Source organism: Pseudopodoces humilis, chromosome 1, assembly GCF_049639895.1.
Source record: "Pseudopodoces humilis isolate 2021_Gansu_Grassland_sample_001 chromosome 1, ASM4963989v1, whole genome shotgun sequence".
Lineage (NCBI taxonomy): Eukaryota > Metazoa > Chordata > Aves > Passeriformes > Paridae > Pseudopodoces > Pseudopodoces humilis.
Window position 1 is genome coordinate 65,486,567 of NC_142200.1, and position 19,534 is coordinate 65,506,100.

The 19,534-nt window shown below is 37.4% G+C and overlaps 1 protein-coding gene across 2 annotated transcripts in view; it reads left to right on the forward strand.

Moving 5' to 3' along the window:
- Nucleotides 1-19,534, forward strand: part of GALNT1 (polypeptide N-acetylgalactosaminyltransferase 1) — an 86,448-nt gene that overhangs the window by 17,351 nt on the left and 49,563 nt on the right. Inside the window, exon 2 of one of the 2 annotated variants that reach the window (XM_014256805.2) lies at nt 7,780-7,954. The gene's annotated coding sequence lies outside the window, so the exon portion shown is untranslated. The remainder of the gene's footprint in view (nt 1-7,779; nt 7,955-19,534) is intronic. The other variant, XM_088061367.1, reaches the window with a different exon arrangement.

Below are 19,534 nucleotides of genomic sequence, written 5' to 3' on the forward strand. Positions count from 1 at the left end.
CCTAGGCCAGACTTTTTTTTTTTTTTTTTTTTTGTCCCTAGGGGAGGTTGTCTGTATTACTTCTGTGCCCTAGGGTAACTTTTTTCTAAAGGTCTACTTTTGTGTACTGTAAACTTAACTGTTCCCTGAATTAAAGTCCTCCTAATAAGCAATGTGTTATTTTGGACTTTGGAGTTATGATATGCTTGTTCACCTCTTAAGCAGCTGTCTCTAAGATTTCCATTACTTACTGGGGGCTAATGTTGTAATGTGTGATAATATAAGACTTAGGAAAATCTTGTGGACAAGAATGCAATTTCCTCATTTTCCTCTTTGATTAACAAGTGCTAATTACAAAGTGCAAGAAACAACTTCCTGTTAGATTTGTGAGGGGTTTTTTATAGCTTCATTTGGTTCCTAAGTTAGTAAATATATAAACAGCCTTTTTTAGCTCTGTATACAGCCACAAATTATTTAATTTAGAACTCTAATGTTTATATTTCTTTTGCAAAGAAGCTATGGAGCTGAATAGATAGTGGTCTGTCTCCTGCCAGAGTGCTGCAAGAAATGATTTCTCAGTGTCCAAAGAGACATAATTAGATGTGTGGAATAGTGGTTTTACTTTGGGGATTTTCTACCACTTAGCACTTTGTTTATTATCTTTGTGAGAAAATATTAATATCATTGATGCCCTTTGTAAATGTTGAGAAGCATTGTGTAAATGTGACATTTGCTTTTGCAAATTTACCAGTTGATTTATTTCAAGTACTGGCACTTATGAATGGTGAGTCTTAGGATCTTGCTTAGTTACCTCCCCCTCCCACTTTTCTCACTCTAAGTGATGTGCTATCATTCCTGCTATGATACTCCGTGTGTGTGAAGTCAAAAAAACCTAAGCCTTTGATTCGAAGTAGAACAATTCTGTAATTCTCTTTCTTTGCATTTTGGATAGAGCTGCTGTAACTTTATTATCCCGCAGTTGTTAACACTTGCAAACTGATTTCTTGGCCCATAGAAGGCAGAGGCTGTGATCTTTTAAGCACCATCAAAACAGTATATTTGAATGTCTGTAACTTTGCATCCCTCCAATCATCTCTGAGGTAATGGGAAATATTTGTAGCTATTTCACTTTGTAGTTCCATTATTATGTAATGGAACAGTACATACAGTAATTATCAGTGGAAATGAATGAAATGAGTATGGGAATAACTCGTATACATTTTTTTTCCCCTAAACTCTCTTCTCCCATGCCATCCACACCTGTAAGCTTTACTACTACCTGGGTGTTTTGCATCAGATCAGAGAAAGGGAGGTTACAGGTTGTTCATTTGAATATTAAACCTAGAATAAAGCAGGCAGCTCTTCTGAAGCCCTCTGCGTGCTGTTGAAAAAATCATTGATCATAGGGCATGCAATTTTACAGAATGTAAAATTTATGAGGGCAGCTGTCATTGATTTTAATGTAGTTATGTATTTAGCTATTTTGCATTCATTATTAAATAGGATGTTTTTACTCAGGAGGTCTGGAAACATTGAGTCTTTTCTCAGGAGTTAGAGAAGACAAGTGCTAAAGCCCCATCTTCCTCAGCTGAAGGGCCCCTGGTTAATACATTTGCCGGTGCTAATGTTATGTACACTTTTTCTAGCAAAGAGCAGTATTCTGAAAATGGAAACTGAGCCACATTTATAAAAGCTAAGTGAAGAAATTCACATTGTCTATGTGGCTATGCACATGCACACACATGGATATCTGGGGTTACTGCTGGTTTGTTTGCTGGAGGGGCTGATGTTTCTGCCTGTTTGCTGCTGCTCGATCTAAGGCTGTTGAAATGCTCGTGTCTTTTGGGGAAGATGACTTGATCTGTTAGGGTAAGTGATAACCATCTGATGTCTCCTGAGCTTCATGTGACTTGTGAAGAGTTGTGGGTGAGGTCCAAAGTCAGTGCTCTTTACACAGGAAATGTGTTGGGGATGTGCATCTGTTGCTGGTCCCACCTGAGCTCTACCCAGCAAGGGGGTGAGAGGACAAGACTGGAGTTGAAATTGGATAGGAGGGTGGAGATTTTAGAGCAAAGTACAGCTCAGTCTTTATGTTTTCATAGCTTATTACAGTGGAAACATTACTGGGAAACTACACTACCTACTCTTTATAAACAAACAATGCAAACAAAAAACTTTAGTTGACACAAACATAATTTTTTTTTTTTTGACTTCTGGATTCCTTCATAGTGAATGTTTTGTCAATTGAAGGAGCTGAGAGGTGTCTAATGCATTTTTCACTGTGGCTCACATCCTCCATACACACCAGTGCTGGTTGCTTTGCATACTTGTGAAACAATGAGGGTAGTGTTTCCCGGTGGCTGAAGAGAAGGTGCAGAGGGTGTCTGCCAGCTCGCAGCAGTCAACACACAACTCTTTGTTGATAGTCCCACTGGAGGCAAGCATGCCTGGATTGATGCTCTGTGCTCCTACTTAAAGCTGATGTAAGTTAATGCTATAAAAATAAACTGGTTTGATTGCCTTACTGATGTTTTTGAATCATGGGAGTTAGAAAGATTTCTATCATCTTTACAAACCTGCAGTGCTTTTCCTCATTTGTGAATAATTTGGGTTTTTGTCTTTCTGGAAAGCAGTTGAGCAGTTATGAAAAATAGCTTTTTTTTTTTCTTGCTTTTCTTTTTTTTTTCTTGTGAGTTGAACAATTCTGTGTAGGTAGTTTGAATTATGAAAAAGCTATTTCTTGCAGTTCAAAGGGATTTAGTAATGATGTGGAATATGACAGTATACACTTCACAGGTGAAAGCGGTAGACAGTCTCATATTTTTGTTTTTTTCTGGTGCTTTCCAGGAGTGTAGTATTCTCAAGCTACACGAAAAACAGCTTTTCAGTAGTCTTGATTTGGGGATACAGGCTGGGGTGCATTTTAGAGTTGACTTCTACAAATCATATTTACTTCAAAATACCTCTGTGGGTTCCATCACTCTTGGTCCCTTTCATACACCGCTTGTGTTGTTTTTGAGTCCCTGTCCCCATAGGCAGCAGGAGGCCTGTGACAGGAAGGTGCTGCTGCGTTGTTTGCCTGGCTGTGTGTGCCAGAATCATTGTTTGGTTGGTGAACAACCTGTTAGTGAAGGCCAAGAAAAGTAATGACATACACTTTAGATGTCAGTCTGATCAAAGCAGCTGTTACCTTGACAGTTTCTTCCTAAGTTTTGGGGAGATAATATGATAGCAGTGTGTACTTAACAGCTGTTAAATATAATACCTGTCTTTATGGTTTTGCTGATTCTATTATAAATGATGCCTATGAATCTTTTTTTTTTCCCAGACAAATTGCATGCAGGAAAAAAAAGCAAAAAACCAAAAAACTTTGGATTGTTTCCATTAAGAAAGATTTACTCAGATTATTTTTTTTTCCTTGCTGTCTTTCTGTATAAGATAAAGCCGCGGAGACTTGTGGAGCAAAACTGTGGTTGTTTTGTTGTACACTCTGGATTTTTTAATGTATTTTTGGTCACTTCAGGAATAACAGGAAGATGATGTGGTTTTCTCAGTGTTACAAATCTGTTTTCTCTAGAGTTTAATGGCACCCTAATAATTTAATGCTGTTCTGTTTAGTCTCTTGCACTGATTTTTCTGACCTTGTGCAAGGTCACACTACTGTATTGACCTGGTAGAAAAAAAATGTTGATGCAATGGAGTTTGCTCCATATTTTGTGGCACGTGCATGACTTTGTGTGTGTGTGGTGGGGAGGTGTTTCACCGAATACAAAAGAAATTGACTGCACAGACTGGAGAGGTAATGCGTGGCTAAAGAATCATACAGTCAATCCATATTTTATTTAAGAAGAGGTGAAAGTGGTGAGTGGGGTGTGACAAGTAGGGATAGCTATTTCATTGGGCATAGATAGCTCTGCAGGATTGTTGCTGTTTTTAACATTAAATGTATCAGAAGGAAGTTCTCTGCATAATAAGAATGCAATTATTGAGACTATTCAATATAGGCACTTGCTTGAATATGAGAGTTATATTTTGCACTCTACAAACACTGTGGCTGTGATTCTGGTCAGCATATTAGACTGACTGGTTAAAATCTGTTTAGATTTAAATAAGTTTCAAATAAACCTTTCTTCATTTTTGAGTGATGTCCTGGTTTTGGCTATGATAGAATTAATTTTTTCTTACTAGCTGCTACAGTCGTGTTTTGGATTCAGTATGAGAATTATGTTGATAACACACTGATGTTTTAGTTGTTGCCAAGTAGGACTTACTCCAAGACAAGGAATTTTTAGTGCCTCACGCTCTTGATGGTGGGGGGTGTGCAGAAAAGCTGGGTGTGAGCATGGCCAGTTCAGCTGACCCAAACAGGCCAAAAGGATATTCCATACCACAGAACATCATGCTCAGTAGTTAAGCAGGAGGTGGGGGGATGGGGAATTGGCCTGAAGTACAAATGCAGGTTGTGTGGCGAGTGGTTTTTGATGGATGAAAAGCTCAACATGACCTAGCAATGTGCACTTACAGCCCAGAAGGATGAGCATTCCCTGGGCTGCATCCAAAGCAGGCTGGCCAGCATGGCAAGGGGGTGGGGGATGCTGCCCCCCTGCTCTGCTCTGGTGAGAGCCCACCTGCAGTGCAGTGTCCAGCTCTGGGCCTCCAGCAAAGAAAGCATGTGCACCTGCTGGAGTGAGTCTCCTGTGCAGACTGGCTGAGAGACTTGGGGCGGTTCTGCCTGGAGGAGAGAAGGCTCCAGGGAGACCTTAGACCTTCCAGTACCTAAAGGGAGCTAAAAGAGAGCTGGGAAGGGATTTTTTACAAGGACAGATCATTATAAGTCAATGGGTAATGGCTTTAAACTTAAAGAGAGTAGATTAGATCTAAAAAGAACTTTATTGTGAGGGTGATGAGGCACAAGAACCAGCTGCCTGGAGATGTTATGGATGCCCAGTCCCTGGAAGTATTCAAGGCCAGATTGGATGGGGCTTTCAGCAACCTGCTCTGGTGGAAGGTGTCCCAGCCTGTGGTGGGGGGCTGGAACTGGATGGTCTTTAAGGTTCCTTCAAATCCAAACCATTCTATGATTCTGTGAAGATCAGAAATGCATAATCAAGGCAATGTAATATCCTTTTTAACAGGAAGCTTGTGGACTGCAGAAAGCCACATGTTACAGAGCAAACTAAGGAAATATGGCCTAGATAAAAAAGGCTATTTTAGGATGTGTGTAAACTCATTAGGTTAACAGTAGCCAGAGGTTTTTCAGTAGTTCTCTATCAGCAAAGAAAGCATATTGTATGGGATTTTGTATAATTGTTTCAGCTAACTGTTTTTTGTTCATACTGGCTAATTAGCATATAGTTATGAAATCTAAAGACAAGATGTGTTTGGGAATAAATGCAGTTACACAGAGGTGGGATGGCAATTCAGAAAAATCTTAATTGTTGGAAAGGTGGCCTTGGAGAATAGGATTTGATTTAGAAGAAAAAGTGGATTGCTTTATATTTAGGTCAAAATAAAATACAGAGAACATCTGTTAAGTTCCTCCTGCCGTCCCATTCCTCACTATGGATTATAAAATGAGAGCTGACACTGCAATATGGTTGACAAAGAAGAGGTGTGTATTGGCATGACTAATTGGTGGTATAATCTGGAGGATGCAGAGTTAAACCTGTTGCTTTGTTCTATGTGAAGTTCAAGTACTGTGTCTGTTTTGGCCATTGTACTTCAAGAAGGATGTAGGCACACTTAATTTGCCTCAGAAACGTAAGGACTGATGATTTAGAAAAGGTGCTATATAGAGAATATATATGAGAAGGAATGATAGAATTGGCATTTTTGTAACCCAAAGAAAAGATCAAGGGAAATCATAAGCTTTTAAGTGTGTGAAAGCTCACTACAAATAAGTGAACATCTGCCCTTGGGAGCTGTGCCTTGCTTACTAATGGCAACATGGGCCATTCCCTGTGTGTCCTCCTCTCACTGTTTGGCTTTCGGTTTTGTGTTTTATAAGGACTATTTATAGTCAGTGTCTGGACAGCACTGAACAAAGATCCTGAATTTTAGGATCCTTTGAAGAAATATATAAATTAGCAAAATCACTACAGTAAGGATCTTCATCTAACCAGACAGACGTAAACTTCAGTTTAAACTTTAGAGCAGATAGAAGAAACTTTGCTCCCAGACTTGCCAGCCACTTGGCCAGTAACAGGCCTGTTTCCCCATCAGCAAAAATGGATCATGTTCTCCACCCACCTCTGTAAGACACATGAGTTTTAGTGAAGAAAAGTGCTATGCAAAGGGCTATTTTAACATAAGCAACACAAATATGAGTATTTTTTTTGTATGTGTATTGCATGTTACAGTGCAGTGTGTAGAGACTAGTCAAATATATAATGGAAATCTGTTTAACCTCTTGAAGGCAACAGCTAATTTGCTTTGATAAAAGTAGTTGGGTCTCTTCAGAATTATATCATGATCTCTTATATTAACATGTTCAGAAAAGAAACAAACATTTATATTAGGTTGCCTGCTGGATATGTCTTGGATCATGTTTTTCTGGCCCTTTGAAACTTCCCTATTTTTTCCAGGTTTGGTAAAACTTAGTATCATTTTGAGGAGATCTTTAGCCAGTTCTATTAATAATCAGACCTTAAGCCAAGACATTTTCCCCTTCTACTTTGGTATAAAAAAAAAAAAAAAGGGAAACTGCCAAGTGTTATACTTATTTTACCTGCTTCAGTATTGGGGTAATATTTAATAATTAGGTGGTTGACAAACACCTCTTCTGCCAATCTTAGACTTCTTTACCATATACTTCCTCCATACTGTCATGTTACCACAGTATCAGGTTTTTTTTTCCTCCCTTTTATAAAGTTTATCTGGACAGATACCTAGAAGTAACAGTTTGAACAGGCAGAGCATGAAACTTGAGTATCTTAGTAAGTTCAGATATAATATGGCAAGTGCAAGATACAAGCTTGAATAATATATGGCAAATATTACCTAAGTGAAGACAAATTTCAAATCTCTCTTGACTGTAAAGACACATTCTTTACTTTTCAGCTGCTTCAGACATTGCTGTATTAACTGGGCAAAGGCAGAGATTTGAAGGAATTCATTCAGTATTGCTAAAGTTTTCACAGATAAGACTTGGAAAGGCTCAGGCATCATTTTTCAGGTGTCACTTTTTTTTTTCTATAAGTGAAAAAACGTTGCTTCTTAAGCGTCAAATCTGTGTTACTGTAATAACACCTTTTTTTTACAAAAGCTGTCATTATAAATGCTAATGTTTAACTCGTGGGCGAGAGATGAAAGAATGTAAAAACCCCTACATCTATAAACTAGAATATGTATAGGAAAATTTAGTCCAAAAGAGTGATCATCTGGGGAGCTGCTCATGTGAATGTGTGCTGTTTTTTGAGGAGGCTGTTTTCTTGCCTTATTGAGAACAATTCATAGTTTGTTGTGCTAAGTATTCATGATTGGATAGAGGACGACATATATAGAACTCAAAAATAGATAACAGCTTATTTGGGAGGACAGGCAGTCCTCCCACTTAAATCATATCATCTGGAAGGCTAAAAAATGTTGATGACTTGTTCCACCTCTCCACTCTTCCCTGCATATGTTGTTTTCCTCACAGGCACAGTTCACTGCCTCTTTTTAGAAACAGTCTTTGACTCCTTCTCCCTTGCATGGGATTTTAGATTTTGAAATCTTAAATGAGGAACTTTCCTCCCCTTCCACCTCAAGCTCTGCCAGAACTTAGCTAGGAACTTATCTGAATTTCTGTTTTTCCTCTAGGACAGCCTTAAGACCTTGCTGGTGGAATACCTCTTTTGCTTCTACGTTCATGTCAAAATGCCCTAGGCCAGTCTGTTGCTCTATGGTTCCTGCCACAGGTGCTCTACAGCAATGTGTCAGGATTTTGCCACCAGTGCTAGTGGACCATCCAGATGGCTGTAAACCTGCAGAGGAGGTGAGTACGAAATCCATTCCAGGAATTTTTGATGCTTTGGTCAGGTCTGCCTGCTTGGGGTGTGTTTCAGAGCAAAGGGAGCACTTAATGACTGCATGTGTGCTTTGTCACTGGATTGTACTGGGTTTGTGTGGCAAGGTTTTGCTAGTGACTTAGTTAGAGGTGTCTTCTCTGAGAAGCTGCTAGAAACTTCCCCTGTGTCCAATGGAACCAATGCCAGCCATCTCCCAGAGGGACCTGCCACTGGCCAAGGCCAAGCCCATCACTGACAGGTCTAGAGACTCTGGGGTACTGTACAGGAAACCCATGCTAGACCAGTGTGCTCCTGAAGGGCTGCACCCTATGGAAGGGACCCATGGTGGAGCAGTTCATGAAGAAGTGCAGCTCATGGGAAGTACTCAGGTTGGAGAAGTTTGTCAAGAGCTGCTTCTTGTGAGAGCAGGGGAGAAGTGTGAGTAATCCTCCCTCTGTGAAGGAAGGAGAAGCAGAGCCAGGATGTGCTGAACTGACTGTAACCCTCCTTGCCTGTTCTCCTGTGCTGCTAGGGGGAGGAAAATGTTGAGAAAACTGAGAGTGAAGTTGAGCCTGGGAAGATGGGAGGGGTGGGAGGAAAGTTTTTTAAAGATTTGGTTTTATTTCTCATCCTACTCTGATTTGATTGGTAATAAACTGAACTGTTTCCCCATCTTGAGTCTGTTTTGTCTATGATGGTGTGAGATTTCTCCCTGCCCTTATCTTGACCCACTGTTATATTTTCCTTCAGCTGAGGAGGGATAGGACATTGACTTTGGTGGGCACCTGGAATCCAGCCAGGGTCAATACTCCGCATGCATATGCCATATTTTACAGTTTCTTCAGCATCCTGTGGGAACAGTTCAGTTTTCTGCAGCTGTGAAACAAGTTTCCATAAGAATCTGTTTAGATATTGCTGCAGACCTACTTAAACTGTTATTGTGGTTCTCTCTGAGTATTGAGAAGTATAGCATCCAAGTGGATAAAGGACCTCATTATTAGTTTTCCTAAATTCACCTTTACCCTCTCAGTATATGTTGAAAAGAGTTATTTAGTCCAGTGAACTAGAATTCAGATCAACTTTCCATCCAGATGACCTAAGAAAGCCTGAGTTTTATTTTCTGTGTTTCTACAACAAACACAGTACCCTTAAAGCATCCTTGTCAGACAAAAGATGATTTATTAAACTGCCACTGCGTAGTCATTGGCTGTGCAGTGAGGTGTTTAACAACTGAGTATTCGTGAAGCCTCCTGTGAGCATCTCCTACACTTTTTTTGAGCTTGACTGAAGCAAGATGGAGAGCTAAATTTTAATGGGATGGACAGGCAAAGATGTGGTATGACAGGACCATTTCCTTTGGCAGAACAGTTTAACCAGTCCAGTTGTATTTAGTGTGTTAAATGGTGTCCTGCACTTGGAATCATTGGTAATGACATTTTATGCTAATTTTTCTTTCTGATTTTTTTCTTTCCTGAAACCTATTAGCAGTTTTCATAGATTACTTTTCAAAGACTGAGTCCTGAAGGACTCTTTGGGTCTAATTCTGAAGTTCAGGTTCAGCATGGTAAAATGGGAAAAGTGTGTTTCATGTTTGAGTGGGTCCTTTTCCAGTCAACTTCAAAAGATCTAACATGTAGTCTTAAACTGAGTGCTTCAAAGCTATAATTGGAACACATATCAGTTTAGAGGAGAGGAAAAAGTATGTCCAAAATTACTACCTAATACTCTTCAGTAGTAGAGACTGCTAAGAAAAGAAATCTAGGGAAAAAAAAAAAAAAGTAGAGCAAATTTTTTATTTCTGGGTTTACTTCCTTTGGCCACTCAAGTGGTATGTTCACTGATTTTTTTCATGGTAGCCCAAGCACCTCTTCTGTGGTTGGTCAGCAATGTTGGGTTTAATGAGATCACAGATTTAAGTAGAAAAAACTTTTGGGGAGAATGCCTGATTAGTCTAAGTCTCCACTGGGAGACTGATGTGGCTGAATAAACACAATTGTTCTTAGTTATTTTTCAGTTGTGTCAGTTTTCTGATTAAGATTCTTCGTTGTTGTGTAGATTTTTGCTGGCAGAGCAGAAGGCTGGCATGTTAGAGTAGCAGCTACTTACACAGTAATAGTGTGCTGATAAATCTTCATCCATGGCCTCGCTTCAAAGGAATATCTACTCTTCTTGTAAAAATTCTAGAGCTTTCAGGGAAGATAAAAATCTTTCAGAAAAGGTATTGAAGAGTAATTTTAAATGTCTTGGGACACAGAATTTTAAAAGATGTTTTTAAAATATCTGATCTCTGATTTAAAAAATAAAATCACTGTTATAACTTAAATTCTGTGATTTTCAATTAATTGTGTAAATAGTTGAATTTCCAAAACAGTTCCATCATATTCCTTCCTTTAATATTTTCTGACAGATTCACCTTTTTTATGGTGACCAGTTTGTCTCTTGGCTTCTAGGCAGGAATTAATTTTGAATTGTAAAAAGATCAAATTGCTACAAGCTTTATACCTTCAAAAATTGTTTGATGTCAAGTTAAATACACTAACTGTTTTTTCATGAAGTGCCTGACAGTTTCTGGCATGGAAAAAAAAAAAAAAAGGAAAACAAAGCAATAAGCACCAAAGTATTTGAAGAAATTTAAGTAATTCACTGAAGTCTGATGCATACCTTCCATACTGAATGTTCTGCTCATTGTTTTCCCTATGCAAACTATGCAGAAAATTGTTATCCTTACACTTATAGGTAACTGGGGAAACAAGTGAATTCTTCCACAAAATAATCTTTCTGCCTCAAATTGCATATCAGACTCTTCAGATTGCTCTTGATTGGTGTACAGCACGGTAAATAAAATAATCTAAATTTTAATTTCTTTTTTTTTCTTTTTTACCTTACTGATGCATTTTCTGCATCTTGATATGTTTTTTTTTTTAAATTTGTTAAACTAGGATGAAAATTTACAAGTTGGGCCAGATGAAAAACATGTTTTGGAATCACTAGCTTTTAAAGTATAGTCTTGAAATTTCATGTCTGAGCAAATCTGCCATTTTTCTTTCTAAGAAATATTTAAGAAATAAAATCCAGCAACATTTGAAAAGCATTTATTACAGAATAATGAAAATGCAGCATTTTCATTTTTTCATTTGAAAATGACCTTGTTTAAATAATTTCCATGGCCTAAGTGAAAACTTGTTTTTAAGTTCTATTGTTTTTTGTTTTTTTAGAATTTTCTCCCATAAACAAACTCCAAGCATGATCAGTTTGTTCTTTTTTTTAAAAAAAAAAAGTGCAAATTTTTGAAGCTATTAATAGAATACAACTTTTGTTTCTCTCAATTTATCTTTTCCGTAGTGCTGCTTTTGACCAAATGTGAACTTGAATGTAAATTTTTATGTATTTCAATGAAGTTGAAACCTGGGAAGAAATATGTGCATGATCAATTAAAATCTCTGTGATTTGGCACATATTTGTCTACTTTAACAGTTACAGACACATATTTAATGGATGGGTGGATACTTACACTTCTTAGATAGGTGGGTTCTTCGGCAGTTTTCTCCTCCTCTTCTGCAGTCTTGAGCCCAGCAGTAGCAGATCGTTTTCCATCCTGTCTCTACATTACTTGTTATCTTAAATTTTGTTGGTATGGTAGCAAATTAGGAGATGCAGATGTAGGAGCAATGGGGTAGGAGGGGTCATCTGCTTACAGGGACACAAATTGGTCATAGCTGCTCCCTGTCAGAGTTAGGGATAGTTTGCTTGTTTGAATAGCAAAGGGAAAAAGGCACTGAAAAGGAAGGGGAAAGTAGAGCTCTGTGGTGAGAATGTCTCAGTGTGAAACCAGCCTTTGCAAGCCTTTGTTCAAAATGGGCAGTACTGATACCTCTGTGAATTCTCTTGTGATAGGCATCACAGGTCAGCATATAAACCTCTGTAGCTCACCTGAAGTCTGAATTCTAGTTTAAGCACAGTTCCTGTGGAGATATCAGTACCGGTGCTGAAGACCAAGGTGCCACATGGACAAAGATCCAGGATTCTAGTCCTGAAGAAGAGCAATTGCTCTATCAGTCTCCTTGCAAACTATTCTAGCAGCTTCTCCCTATCAATTTCTTCTTGTTTTTTGAATTGCCAGTCTTGAAAACGTTTTCAAGTTCTAAAGGATTTCCAGAACTCTGCATTTATCATTCTGCCTTTTTAGCTTATCTAAGAGTTCTTTCCTTTTTGTTCACCTCTTCAGTGTAGAACCCAAAATATACATACTAGCTACTTTAGAAATAAACTTTACATGGAAAAATTTATGAGTCTCATGGTTGAAGAAAATCTCATGGTTGTTCTTTTTATACCACGTGTACATTTTAGTGGATTAACAATTGAAACAAAGGATTTAAAAATGTGGTGTTTCTCAAATTTGTGTTGCCAGTGATCTCTGGAAAGACAGAATTAAGAAAAACTGCATCTAAAGCAAGTGAGTCTAAGGGGTAAAGGGAAAGATGGATGTGAAGAATCTTCTCTTTAGTGCAATACTGTGTGCGTTAATTAAGTACAAAACAGTTGTTAGCAGCAGAAGTTACCTGCTGAGCACACAGCTCTGTGATGTTGAGAACAGGCTTATCTGGGAATGTATGCTTAAAAGCTATATGGGCTTTCTCTATAAATACAGCCTTTTTGCTCTCTAGATAGACTTTTTGTTTGCCTATGGATATAAAACAAAGGAGCACAAGCTTTTGGGAGAAAATTTGCAAAAATTCCATGTATCTCAAAATTTGAAAATGCTAGCTTTTTTTTTTTTTTCTGTATCTGATCAGTCTTTTCTTTCTAGAGAAAGAAAATCATGCATATGTTTTGATATTTTTTGTTTGTTTGTTTTCATTGCTAGACTTTTGTGGAGAGAGATCTGATGTTTTCTCTGCATTTCAAAAAGTGTTTAGCTGTGCAAAACTGCTGACTTAGTTTTGGTTAGAATTTGGGTGTTTCCTTAGACATGATGAGGTGTGGTACTTTTTGTTTTTTATTTTAAACTATGTGCAGAGCTACTTTTAAAGGAATGGCAAGTAAAACTTGTCAGTTTGTTTGAATTCTTTGCCATTCTTCATTCTACTTGAAATATCATTCTTCATTTTACTTGCAGGAGTAGAACCACCACATTAAGTGATTGCCATCTGTATGTTTTCAAATTATATATCGTAACTCTTCAAGTCTTCACAGTTAGTCACATGTGTTATCCTTTCATCAGTTTTTAACTTGATATCTCCCTTTTCTTGATTTTTCAGCAAGTTCTGCTGTTACTCTGTTGTGCTGGCAGAATTCAGCCAGCTTCTCTATGATAAACACCCTATAGCCCTAGCACGTATGATGAATTTTTCTTTATCTGTGACTTTTTCAAAGCTTTTCTTCTAAAAAACTATTTTGAATATTTTCCACATATACTGAAGGCAGAGAAAAAGTGTTCTTCCAAGTTATTTGACATTTCTTCAATTTTCCCTGATGGATTTTTAATCTACATTAGAAAGTTTTCAGGATTAGAGATTTCTGCACTTGCTTGCATAAGGATGGTTGAATCTATTGCTGCAATTTACTCAATGTATCCAGAAGTCTTCTCTATAATATTTTTTTTTTCCTCTAATTAGCTGACTTTGCTTTTCTTTAAATCAAATTCTTGCCCATTAGTGATTCATCCTGAATGATGGCTATTTGCCTTTGCAATTTTCTTCCATCTCTAAAAGTGTTTGAAGAATTAATGAACAATTTTATTCCACTCTAGCTTGTGGCTTTGATACATACCTAAAAAATAATCAGAAGCTTTATGGAAATTTGATATTTCTGAACATTTGAGACTTAGCTTGAAAGATTTAATAATTTCTTACAAAGTACAAAGAAGGTGTCAAGAATGTCTTGAATAAGATTTATCCACTTGATTGTTCAGAGCCTGCATAGGTTCTTGTCTATGAAAAATATGTAGCTAGTTTTGTGATGGTGAATTCACCTGACCTTCAAGTAGTGAAAGATTACTCCTTGAAGTCTGTAATTCTTTTATACTGACACCTGAGTTTCTAGTTCTCTTCTAACTTAAAAGCAGTATAGAGAGTCAATTTGAAACCCCTTTTTCTGTGTTCATCACTGTTTTCTAGAAGAATTTGCTTATTTCCTCAAAATACTTCAAAAGCAAATGCTACCTGCCATTTGAGCGTTGACATGTGCAGACTGAAGAGAGTATAATCTGCAGAAAATTCTATTATTTGACACATTTGTTTGAAGAGTGACCTATTGATAAGGATCGTATCCATTTTAGTTCAGTCTCAGCTGGTAAATTCTGAGTTTACTGTTGGACATTTTAATGTAGGACTTTTAAAATATTTTGGAAGACAATTTGATTTTCTGAATCATGCAGAAACATTGTAAATGAAGATGGAAAATATGAGCATTGAGAATATGAAACAGCTTCCTGTGGCTTTACTTTCACATAGTCTAATCTAGTGCATATGATTTCTTAAAGAAGCTTGCTAACAATGCTAAATTCAATTTTTTTCAGAAAGAATTTTAACTTTAAAAGAAGTCCTATCAGGTAGTGTATTCTACTTGCAGCTGAACTGGCACCTGCAAAGTTATTTTAAATAATTTTTGGAAATGTATGAATTCTTGATTATTAGAAATTCTTGACTGCTTGCATGCTTTGTTTCTTAGGCAACTTGTGCCTTGTAAGGCCAGATGATGCTGCTTTTGGCAAGAAGCCTTCAGGCTCTGTTATATCCTGTCACAAGACTGAGTACCTAAAACATGTGGAGGTGTTTACAGCTTTTCCTTGCAGACAGCTAATAGTGTACTAATAGCCTAATCTTTGCTACTGTGACACTACTTCACTGCAATATAAATTTTCAGCTTTTAATTTCTTAAAAGGCCATTTAGATCCCATAGGGAGCCTAGAATTACTTAGTTTTAAGCTGTTTCTTCTGAGTAATGGTAAACTTACACAGTCTGTACCTCACATGACAAATTGTTTTTCTTGACGAAATGGAGGTCCTCACCTAAAACACCTGTGTTGATTTGACCTCAATTTTCTCTAAAAGTCCTGTAGTGTTGGAGTTGAAAGACCAGCTAACACAGCTCTTCAGGGAGTTATTAAAGACTGGAGTCAGTTTATAGCTCTGAGATGCTGATCGGCAGGAGTGTTGCTGTGCTGAAAAAGCTAAGTGCTGGGTCACCATCTGTGAATCTTCCAAAAAGAAAAACTATGCCAGTGGTTCTAGTCCACTTCAGCCTTCTAGGCTGCTGTGAAGGGTAGCAGAAGGCTCAAATAGGTCTTATTGATGCATCTGCAGCCATTAACTACTGGATGTCAAGGGTTTATGAGCTTAGTGTTTAAATCATCTCTTGCTGCTGTTAACAACAAAAGCTTTTTACTCATGAATTGCTCATTGTCTTCATGCTGCTTCTGATACTCAGTGATGAAAATACTGCCTGTACTCTCAAGCTGGCTGTTTCTCTTAGTCAAGCACCCTCAGTAGCCCTCCCAGAGTGTGCATGTGTAGCAGCTATGGCTTGGAAGAGGAGTGTTTGCTCTCAGTCAGCATCTGAGGTGTCAGTAATCCAATTTAAGACTGCAGTTGTTTCAGGAAAAGAAATAACTGTCTTTTGGCTTATAAATCTGCTTTCCAATAAGGATTGCCTATTCTGCACCTGTCACAAGAGGCAATTCTGCTGTTCAATCTATGAGGCAAAAGATTTGAATACCAGTGATTTGAACTTACCTGCCAGGACTGTAACAGCCAATAAATTAATGCCCATGCAAACACCTACTTCTCCTTGCTTCAGGATGTTATTAATTTCCTTATGTGTTGCAGTTAACCTGGGCTAATGATGTACTCCAAATATTTGAAGCAGTTCTTTAAAAATACCTGTAGTTGTTTTTTTGTTATCAGATTGGCAATATGAAGTAATATATTCTGATTTCTCACTGGACATAAGAGGAGTATATTTTAGATTTTAAAGCAGTTGAGAGAATGGGAATGTGTGAAGAATCCCTGAATGAGATGTTTGATTTTAGATAATTTTTATGTGCCCTGTAGAACAAGAGAGAAATGAAGTTGTTGCCTCAGACATTTGAAATCCACTTCAAAGTCATAGAATAGACATCTAGTGAATCTCAGCTGGTTATATGACAGCAGTAGTCTTTGTACTTTTATTGTGTTCTTAATTTCCAAATTTTAGCTATCCTCTTGAGCTCTTGCAATATTTACAGTGATATTCTGATACTGAATAAATATTTCATCTTTCTCCTGGATCAATTTATTCCTTTTCTTGCATAGCAAAAAGGATAGTTGTGAAAAAAGAATATAAATCCAAAATCTGCACATTGAATTGGTCTGAACTTTTATTGTTGGATTATAACATTGTTCATCTGGTCCTTTGAAACCTTGCCCTCCTCAGTTTCTTCCTGCAAGCAAGACAGGGCTTTCTTAAAGTCAATCTAAAGACGTCTGGCTATGACTGGGAAAAAGTGTAATTTAAGTGATTTCAAAGGTTTTCATTTGAGCTGTTGTGTAAATGATCTTTTTGTTTCATTCTCAAAAATGCTGTATTGATAGAATTTGGCATGTTTACAAACTCATTTGAGAAACCATTAAGCACTGATATGCAAAATTATAAGCTGTTTTCAGAAGTTCAGTGACTATAGTTGTTCCTGAAAACTATAGGTACCAAAAGAACATCGTCTTTTCAATTAACCTTCTTGCATTAATTGAAAGAATTTGTTTTAAAAGCCAATTTTTTTCAATTCAGAAAGGTTATTTCCATACTATGTAGAAGTATTTAGAACTAATCGTAAAAGTTTGGAGGTTAAGTAAAGACTACTTCAGTAAAAAGGTTCTTTCCAACCTGAAGTATTCTATGATTCTGTGATTCTAAGTAGGGAGAATCAGCGGTCCAAGTACATAGTCACATAGTTCCATACAGTTGTAAACAGTTTGACACAATTAGTAGTTGGAGTGCATAACTATTTTTCCATTTTTGGTATTGCTTTTCTGTGTGATGAGAGATTTTAACCTCATGAGAGCTTCTACTTTTGTGAGTACAACGATGCATTCTATTAATTTGTAGGAAAGGAGGTATGAAACAATAGCTTCTGCCTTTGTGTATGAAGTTCATCCTTGTTTTTCAACTGTAGTCAACTACTTCTATGTTTGTTATTCTGCCTTTATTCCAAGACCCACTGTTTTTAGAAACACATTTGACATTTTTTTTCAAATGGCCAATTAAAAAATTGACTTATGAATTAAAAAATTGCTTCTGATGAATTAGAAGTATAGTCTTCCTACACAGAGCAAGAAGAATACAAATTTGTTTTACTGACCTATATTTCTCAGATTTTTATGAAGTGAAGGCTTGCTTTTAATGAATTGTTTTCATACTGTTCAAACTAGTATGATCTGCTTTCTCTCATCACCTCCTCAGAACTTATTTGCTTAAATGTACTGAACAGATGAATACTAAAACCTTTCAAAATCCATCAAATGAGCATAGCCCCATGAAATATTCTTCTCTTATATTAACTTCTGAGAAGTCTGGCATCCTCAAACCCGTTAGTATTATTTTTGCCTGTTGAAATTTTTGCCTGTTGATGCGATTGTGTTACTGTGAAAAAGATTAAGAATAACCTGTTTTCCACAGGTGATGGGCTGCCTAATTTGAAAGGTTTTTTTATCACTTTCATAACACTGAAAGGTAGTGCTTTGCTTATCCTCAAAGTGACCTTTTTACTGATGTTCTGATGGTGATGAACTCTGCAAACAAGCACTGGAACCAGTTTAGAGCATAGGCCAATAAAAAAAGAAAACAATAATAAAACAAAACACATCACCCCAATAGCAAACCTAACTGTAGTGTTGGCATGACTTCTGTTTTAAAATAAGGATGTAGCCAATGAGATTGGCCTCACTAATAGTTCAGAGATACAAATTTGTAGACAATGCTCACAACAATTTGTGTTGGCTCCATTTTTTAGAATTTTGCTCAAAAATCCATACACATGCCTAATATGTTACCTTACAGTATGCCAGTTTTTCTCCCTCATTACTAAGTAAACTGAGAAGTTGAAAATTCAGTTTTGTGTAGGCCATCAATCTTTCCTTAGATGCTGTTCAGTTAATCATTTTCTGTTTGGTTTAAATTGATATTAATAGCTTAAACATAGCAAATGTTGTGTCAGGATTTTGACGAGCCCTTATTTTGTGCCAGCTTCTGTTTATTCATATCTGAAATTCTGGAAAACAAACTTTACATCAGCTTTGTCTGGTTACGTGCTGCATCCAGTGTAGAATCCTAATTTAGCTGAATAATGGCAATGAAGTCCTTTGTCAAGTCTGCTACAAAGTCGTATTGAAGACTGATCACTAGTATAAACAGAGATAAAGTTGATCCAAAGATAAAAATGACTGAGTATTTGTATGCTATACTGAAAAAGAGGAAGTTTTCTTCACCGTGCCAACTGTGTTTGTAGAAGAGGTTGTTAAGTGAAACAATGCTCTTTATATGAGCAGTAATTTTACAGATGACCTTTTCCTATAGTGTCAAATGTATCATGGATTTTGTCATGGGGAAGAAAAATTCACTTGACCTTCAGAAGTAACAAGACTTGAATATACCCATTTTTCCTCTTTTCACTTTATTCATGATAAAGTACAGCCTTTGCTCCTACTATTTCCAAGGTGTTTTCAATACTCCTTTTTCTTCCATGGTATAAGGCTTTTGTAATCTATAATCCAATATTTTAAAGGGATGAAAAATACTTGGTTTTCCAAAAATCTTCAATTCTATTACGTTACTCTGTAGGTAAATGCAATTTTTAAGCCTATGCATTTGGGGATTATTTCTGTGGTTACTAGGCTGGTTTATAGATGCAGTTGACTTGCTTTGCTATAAGAACACACTGCTGATTCATTTTGAATTTGTTCTCGGGCTCCAAAGGTTTCCTAGGAAGCAGAACAGCTTCCTAGCATGGTAGTAGTACCCAGCCTATATAGATAATAATCGCAGATTCATAAAATGGTTTGGGTTGGAAGGAATTTCAAAGGTCATATTCTAGTTCCAAACCCCTGCCATAGGCAGGGATGCCACCAGCTAGATCAAGTTCCTCAGGGCCTCATCCAACTTGGCCTTTAAGAAGACAAATTTGTACCTTTTAGTTACTGAATTTTTGAGGTTTTAACATGCCTGTTTTTCTAGCCTTTGGAAGTCCCTTGTATTGGCCACACAGATCCATTCCTGCATGTTGTTTCAGGGTATTGTCTGTATGCTCCAGCCCAGCTGGGTGTCATCGGCAACCTTGCTGAGCGTGCTTTCAGTCCTGTCCCTCAGCTTCTCAGTAAAGATACTAACAAGCATCAGCTCCAGTTTTGGCCTCAGACAGCTGCCACCAGCTGGACTGTCTGTCAGCTGGACTCTGGCTGGTCAAAACCCACAAAGCCTGGTGGTCCAGCTAGTAGTCCATCCCCCTGATAGCCCACTTCTTTAGATTAAATCTCATTGAGCTCTGAAAAAGTATTCTGAAAGACTGTCACAGTCCCTGTTGAAGTTAATGCAAACAT